This window comes from Streptopelia decaocto (genome assembly GCF_964273445.1).
Source record: "Streptopelia decaocto genome assembly, chromosome: 12".
Classification (NCBI taxonomy): domain Eukaryota; kingdom Metazoa; phylum Chordata; class Aves; order Columbiformes; family Columbidae; genus Streptopelia; species Streptopelia decaocto.
The window spans coordinates 92825-100577 of record NC_138667.1 but is presented as its reverse complement, the minus strand read 5'-3'; the positions used below and the strand labels follow the sequence as shown (position 1 = coordinate 100577).

At 48.9% G+C, this 7753-nt stretch overlaps 1 long non-coding RNA gene across 1 annotated transcript; it reads left to right on the top strand.

The window, feature by feature from the left end:
- Nucleotides 1-1410: 1410 nt before the first annotated feature.
- LOC309445167 lies at nucleotides 1411-5455 on the top strand. Its single transcript, XR_014185245.1, has 3 exons — nucleotides 1411-1513; nucleotides 3643-3814; nucleotides 5335-5455. It is a non-coding gene; the product is annotated as an uncharacterized lncRNA (long non-coding RNA).
- Nucleotides 5456-7753: the final 2298 nt, after the last annotated feature.

Genomic DNA, 7753 nt, shown 5'->3' with positions numbered 1-7753 from the left:
TCCAGAGGGGGACCCAGGAGTTCAGGAGGGACCCAGGATTTCTGGGGGGACAGAAATGCCATTTGTGCCGCGGCGGGTCTCAGTGTCGCCGTCCTGTGGACAAAGCGCGGTGCTGCACCCGGCCGCCCCAATGCGGTGCCGCGGCGGGTCTCAGTGCTGCCGCCCTGTGGCGAAACTCGGGTACTGCAGCGCACGGCCAGGGGGCAGGGACGCTGCTTGACCCGAAGCAGCCAGAGGTGCCAGATAAGAAACACAAGCAGTCAGAGGTGCCAGATAAGAAAGAACCGTCAGAACCGGCAGGAACTGCGGCTTCAGAGCTCCATCAGCGTTGATCTTATGAGTCTGATTTTGATGCTAGTCATTTTGACTTACATTATGCTACAGTGTTCTGTTTGGTACTGCTAGTGGGTAACAAATAATTGTGCTGTACCATAGCACGAGATGATAATATAAGGAAGATGGCTCAGCCTCAGATAGGGAAGACGTGAAAGGAAGGGTGGGCTACACTGTCTATACATGCTGGATTTTAGGAAAAATAAAATTATCACGGCCTTATTCAAATCTGACTGTCTAAAGCCAGGCATTTCTGTTCCTCAGAGCTCTGCCCCAGGGGAGCTGGTGTGCGGGAAAGTAAATTCAACTGGAGGCGGCTTAGTTTTTAAACTGCGTGATGTGCTTTTTCTGGGGTGGCATTAACCTGAGAAATTTGGGAACTCAGAAAAAAACATAAAATCTATCTGCACTGCCACTGCCTGTTGTCAGCCCAGCATTTTCATCAGGCAAGGCGAGGTCTAACCTGAGAATGGGCTGCTCACAACCAGAGACCCACGGTTCAGGGAAGCCAAAGGATTTTATCACGGGGTTGTTTTGGGAGATGTTCTGATATGTGACGGGTGTCTGCTTTTGGTCTTACACAGGAATAAATCAGTATGGCTTAATGCACCATATACCAGCAGGTCTATGTGTCAGGTGGACTTAATGGGTCTGAACAGCTTCACCTGGGACCTCACCCACAGCCTGACCACAGGCCCTGGATCCTATTTAAGCTCAGCCCAGGGCTCTCACCTGCTCTTTGAGCTCTGCTGCAGGAGTGCTGGTCTGCAGCCTTGTTGTTGCCTGTGCTCCTTGGACTGATGCTGTCGGTAGGTGTCTCCTGGATGGCCCCTTGCGTATGTGTTGTGGCTTGTCTGTTCCTGTCTGCATTTGCTCCTGACTGGGTTCCTTGGGTGGCCCTGGGCCTGTTCATCCCTTGGTGGTTCTGTTTGCTGTGTCTGGGCGCTGTGGGAGCTGGGCAGAGCCCTCACTGGGGTTGCTCTTGGTTCCTTTCCCTCAGGGAGCATCTGGAGCAGTCGCTGTAATGAAGCTAAACCACCTTGTATGTTGCTTATGTGCATTGTCTTTTCAGGAAGTAAAGAAAGGAACTCTTTCTTCGTGAGCTGGGAGTTGAATTGTTTAAATTAGGGAGGAGTTCCCCCAGACCGTCGTGTTGGTGGGAGAGCATTTCTTCATCCATGTGAGTAAGAGTATATGAGCTGGCCCCATGTGCCTCAGACATCAAGCTCTATGAAAGGGCATGAATTTTTTGGGATCTTCCTCAAGCAAAGATAATATATAATGGTTTCTGACTTCTATGGCGCCTCTTTCCTGCTCTGAAATGGTAATTCTGACAAAGGCGCAATATCTGAGTATGTATTTCTGTAGCTGTCACCCTGATTTCACTAAAAAGCAATACTGCCCCCCATCTCTTTATTTTCCTGTTATAAAAATTACTGTGAGCAAATATGTCTCTTGTAGGCATGGACTTAAACTTTTGGAGTGAACAAGTAATTCTGGTTCACGGGAAATGATCACCTTGCCAAGGGAAGCAGATAACTACAGGAGTAAATCCTCACGGCTCGTTAAAACCACGCTGTGGGTCTAGCTGGTGACAAACCACATCTGTCAGACTGGAGATGAAAGTGGCTGTACCTTTGTCAAAGCATTGGGTAGGCTGAGGAGCTTGGTTGTTAGTATAGCTATGCTAATCTGAGAATGACGTTCAGATGGAGGCAAAGAAGGGCTGGGAAGGTGTCTGGGAACTCCCCGTGTTGTTGGCTGCAGTCTGGGAAAGTGGATGGGTTGCCGGATGCTGCTTCCCCAGCGCCTGGGACCACAGGGTGGGCAGCACTAGGGATACCTGCAAGACTTGCTTAACTTGTTTTTCTCAGGCTCCTTGGCTTTTTTTGAAGTATCAGTTTATTAGTGCTCTTCTCTAATTGACCTCTCATCACATTGGGTTTCACATCAGGTTGGTGATGGTCAAGTCACTTATTCCTTTTGTCTTTCTTTGGAGCTTGCTTTAGAGACTAGACCAAGTGGGCTGGCACCCTGGTTGAATTCACTGTGGTGGGTGATTTATTACTAATATACAGGGAAGGACCACTTTGGAGGTCCTGCTGAGATGGTACAGATGTAAATGGCATACAAAATAAAGATGGGAAATGGTAGCAATGCCTAGCGGTAAGCTGTCACCTCAGAGCAATAGTCCAATGAGGTCTGTGCCCAGGAGTTCCCTGGTTTCAGTCTTTTACTGGAGTTAAATCCAGTTTTAGCAGAAATCTTGACTGCAGCTAGTGTAGCTTTGGGCAAGAACAAGGCCGAGCTCCTTTAAATCAGTACTGAAATGGGTATCAGCTGCTGATTATCAACCAGCAAAGAACTGAAGTGTGAGGATGAATTAACATTGTGTGTCTTTTAGGATGAATTAGCTGCTGTGTCCTGCAGCCTGGCTTCTGGAACCCCTGGGATCTGCAGTCCTGTAGGGGCTGGGAGTTGGAGTGGCAACTCTCACTCGAGTGTCAGAGGAAATTACACAGCCCTTCAAACTAAACCTTGCAAGCAGGGCTGAGGGGCTGTGAGTTATTGCTGTGATTAAGCTGATTCAGTCCTGAGGAGGCTAAAGGGTTGCTTAGCGATACTTTAGCAATGACTAACAGTGCTTTACTAGGCTTTCACTGTTTACTATGGCTTTAATACTGGCTCAGTGGGTTTTTTTTTTTAGTGGAACGTTCTTACTATTTTTGTAATGGTCTCCCTTCTTGAGAAACTGTCAAACTCATCACTTACAGTGACCAGGCAGCAGTTAGCAAGCATTTGATTGCTGATCATGTGTTGATTTTTTGGCCTGACCTCATTAAGTTTCTTTATCTCTACCTTCTCTTTCCCTAGCAGTCCTTAAAAGAGCTACAGAGATTAGATAATTTAAGTGCTTTTCATATAAATGCCTCCTAGTCTGTTTACTTTTCCTAAACCACCCCTTGTCCATGTGGAAGCTTATTTCTGGTACTTAAAGGAGAGATGGACTGGGGAAGAGATGGTCTGAACCAGCCCAGAGCCACATCTCACAGAAAACTTTATTATGGTCTTCTGTAAAGCCCTTTAACAGGACAAGATGTATATTGTTCATTTAATGTTCTTCAGCAGCATAACTGTTAAGACAGGTCTCCTTCCTGATGTCAAGAGGCTGCTCTAATATGTAGTATATTCACATAATTTCCGTTAAAAAGTATATTGAGGGCCAAGCTCTCTATTAGCATTTTTAAATTCTGAGCTGAAAAATGCAAGCACACATCAAATAAATGGAACTTCCTTTTCTCTACTGAGGTATCTGAGTCATGGCTGTCACCATCAAAAATGTCTAGTAATATTTTGGGGAAAGGAAAACCCATTAAAGCTGAGGAGGGCATCTGGAGGAGTGCAGAGGAGCAGGAGGCGCCAGCCGGCCGGGGGCAGGTGCCGGTGCAGAGACGCTGTGTGACCCGCGGGGTTCTCAGAGGTAAGAACCTTTCGATTTGTTCTCCTCAGGGCACGTCCCTTTGCCTCTGGCCCCCTCACAAGCTTACTCGCCTAATGTCGCCATAAGCAGAAGGGACGAAAAAGGACAAAGAGGACAAGATCCTCATGATCTCCCACTTTTATATGAAGTATTCACGTGAATGGGATGTTATACACAGTCGGTCAGTTTCTCGGTCACCTGTTTCTTGTTGCCCCTCTTGCAAGATGTGAATGTGTCCTTAGCAACAAGTTAGCATTCCATTGCTCTGTTTACCACAACATGTATCTGGTTCTCCAGGAAAATGCAGCTAATATGAAGCTTTAGCTGACAGGCAAATTCACTAAAAGAGAAGCTTGTTTTGTAACAAAACCAGCACAGCCCCCCACCGCCAGGGGCATGTTTTTTTTCCCCCAGGAGTTCCGGAGGGACCCAGGATTTCTGGGGGGACAGAAATGCCATTTGTGCCGCGGCGGGTCTCAGTGTCGCCGTCCTGTGGACAAAGCGCGGTGCTGCACCCGGCCGCCCCAATGCGGTGCCGCGGCGGGTCTCAGTGCTGCCGCCCTGTGGCGAAACTCGGGTACTGCAGCGCACGGCCAGGGGGCAGGGACGCTGTTTGCCCCGAAGCAGCCAGAGGTGCCAGATAAGAAACACAAGCAGTCAGAGGTGCCAGATAAGAAAGAACCGTCAGAACCGGCAGGAGCTGCGGCTTCAGAGCTCAGTCAGCATTGATCTTATGACTCTGATTTTGATGCGAGCCATTTTGACTTACATTATGCTACAGTGTTCTGTTTGGCACTGCTAGTGGGTAACAAATAATTGTGCTGTACCACAGCACGAGGTGATAATATTTGGTAGATTTGTACTGCCAAAGAATTTGCAAGTATATTGCAAGGGGGGGAATTCAAGAGAAGCTGCTAAATTAATGTATAGTGTGATTAAGTTACAAAAGACAAGCCTGTCATCAGGCAGTTGACATAAGAAATGCTTTCTGGAAACGTGCAAAACGAGGGGCTATGTTTCAAGAACTCTCATGTGGAATTGCCGTGTTTCAGGGGGAGCTGTGACCGCCCCATGCTCAGCAGACCCCCAGCCCCGGTGGGGGGAGCAGCGCCGGAGCGGGAGACGCGGCACCGTCGTCCGTCGCCAGCGTGCCGGGGGGCGGCTGCCGGCCTGTGGGACGTGGCTGCGGCTGTTCGGGGCGCTGACCCCCGGGTTTGGGGGCTCTGGTATGTACGTATGTGAATGGCATTTTAAAGTAATGAGCTGCCCGCTGGGGCTGTTTTCCTTTTCTAACTTTTGTTTTTTTGAGTGAATCAATGGGGGAACTCGGGGGATGACGATGATGTTACCGGAGGAGCAGGCCAGCGAGAGATGGGGGCTCACAGCCCCAAAATGCCTGAAGAATCAGGGTGTTCAGTGGTACGGCAGGGAGGAGAAATTTCTCCCTGTCTGCTGCAGGGAAAACAGAACAATCCCCCATCAAAGCTGTCCTAGAGAAATACTTGCTGTTTGTCATTCAGGCTCTAGAAGGGCCCAGTGTCCCGTTAAAGGTTGCGGTGGTGCGGGTCAGGGATCCCCAGGCTGTGCCGGGACCACAGGACGGCTGCTGGTGGAACCCAAATCCAGGACAACTTCTCGGAGGTAAGAACCTTTCGATTTGTTCTCCTCAGGACACGTCCCTTTGCCTCTGTCCCCCTCACAAGCTTACTTGCCCCCTGGTTCCCTCAGAAACCCATTTCCTTCCAGCTCCTCTGCGATGACCCTGCCTGCCTTTGGGTCCCTGCAGGCTCTTTGGTGGCATCACGGTGCCCGTTTGACCTCTTGGCCCATTAAATTCCCCTCTTTTCTCTCTTCCCCTCAAAACTTCCCCATTTGCTCTTGACACATCCCAGAGGCCTCATTTTTGCCCTCTTGTCTCCTCTCAGGACCCCCCATCTGTTGGCCCCTGTCGAGGGTTTAGATTGCGGGGTGACAGTAAAACCCTGGCAGGTGTATTGTTAACCCCCTCTCCCCCCCACTTCCCCCTTTTGCCCCTCCCTCTCCCCCCGTCCCACTCAGGACAGGCGATCGGGAGGGGGAGAAGGACAGAGAGAAGAGAGCTGGAAATATTAACAATATTTTACTAATGCTACTGATAAGAATAGAGAAAATAATCCAAAATATACAAAACCAATCTTGAATGTCTCAGCACCTGCAGAGCCGGCACCCGAAGTGTGGTGAGCCGGCACCCAGCCGTGGGGCTGGTTGGGCGTGTCGTTGGCGGAGCCGGCACCGACGATCTCTGGACGCGTCGAGGCGCTGCGGTGGGTTTTCCTGGAAATGCCAAGGCCCTGGTGTTTTATTGTTGTAACTACTTACTAACTGTAAGACATTTAGAATGAAAACGTAAATAAGAGTAACCAGAAGAGTCTTTGGGAGTAAATAATGCCTGTCATCTACTCTAGCTGTTACTCAAAACTCTGCAGACAGTAATTATCTCCAATTGATGTAGTAAAATTTAAAAGAGTGGACTATAAATACTGGAGCACTAATTAGAAGTAATACCTGTGGAGAAAAAAATCTCTAGTTTATAATAAAAAATAATGTGTGCTAGTTAATCCGGCTGGTAGTAATGTAATGATAAAAATGTTAAAGTGTAAATAAATGAAATTATTTAGGCGTGAGCAATAACTAAATTTAATTTCAGCTATTACTTGTTGGTGAACTAGGCAGCAGTTATTCCCAATCTGAATCCTAGTTTAAAAACCACATTGTTTGGAATTCCTTTGAAATGGTAAAGGCAGAAAACTAATGTGGGTCATTGGTAGCTCCATTTGCACAACCGTTGTGAAATAAACTGCAGGCACGAATGACTGCATAGGAAACAAAGTAAGGAAGCTTTAGATTTTAAACAGCATTGGAAAGTAATGGGGAGTGTTTAGTATTTAAATTCTAACAGAGCCATGAGATTGGAGGCAACAAAGCTCAGAACCAAACGGAGTCAAAGGGTTACTTTTTTTTTTTTTTTTTTTTTTTTTTAAAAGAGAAGTAAAAAGGAACCACTAAGTAGCGGCTGTTTCTAAATGGTGAGGTTTCAGACTGGGCCAATCAGATCGCTCGGGAGGGCTGGAGGGGCGGAGCGCTGATAGGCGGGGAGAATGGCAATTGATGTGCGTAGGCAGCCAATCAGGTTGCCGGAGGGGCGGGCGTTGGGGGTGTGTGTACTGCGCATGCCCAAAGTGCGCAGTCCTCAGTCAGGTCCGACGTGAGGCGGGCACCTGGGCGCGGACCGCGGAAGGCGCATCCAATAGGAGGACGGCGCGGTGGTGTGGAAAGCAGCCAATCAGAGTGCGCCGACTCAATCCCGTTTGAACAGCTGCCTGCCTTGCAAACGCGTCCGTGGTGTCTCGGGGCGAGCGGGGGGAGGCTGTGGAGCGCTCATTTTGGCCTCTCCGTCCCGTTTGCCTCGCTCTCCCTCTCTCTGTGTCACCTCTCTGTGTCTCTGGCTCCCTGTCACTGTCTTTCTCTGATAAGCTGACCTGCTCTTTGCCCTCCTTTTTTGGGGAATCACAGGCTCATTCTGCTTGGAAAAGACACGTGCAATTTTAAATTTGGGGTTGACTTCTAGGGGTTTTTTTCCCCATTAGTGTAAATCGATGGCCCGTTGTCCTGCGGCTCAATCCCCGTTCTGTTCCGTGGAGTCTTCAATTTAGGATGTTCAGGTAAGAAAGTTTGTCCTTCCAGAAAAGGAACAGTCATTGGTAGGACTGAGAGAGGCTTTGAAGTGCACAATCAGAATTGAAGCCAGATTGCACTTGCCGTTGCTGCTGTCCGTCTTGTCTTTCACTGGTTTCCCCACGGCTCCCTAGTGTTTGGGCATGTTTTTTCCCCAAGGAGAGGCCGTGCGGGTGAGGATTGAGAGGATTCAGAGCGGGCCAATCAGATGGCGCGGGAGGGCTG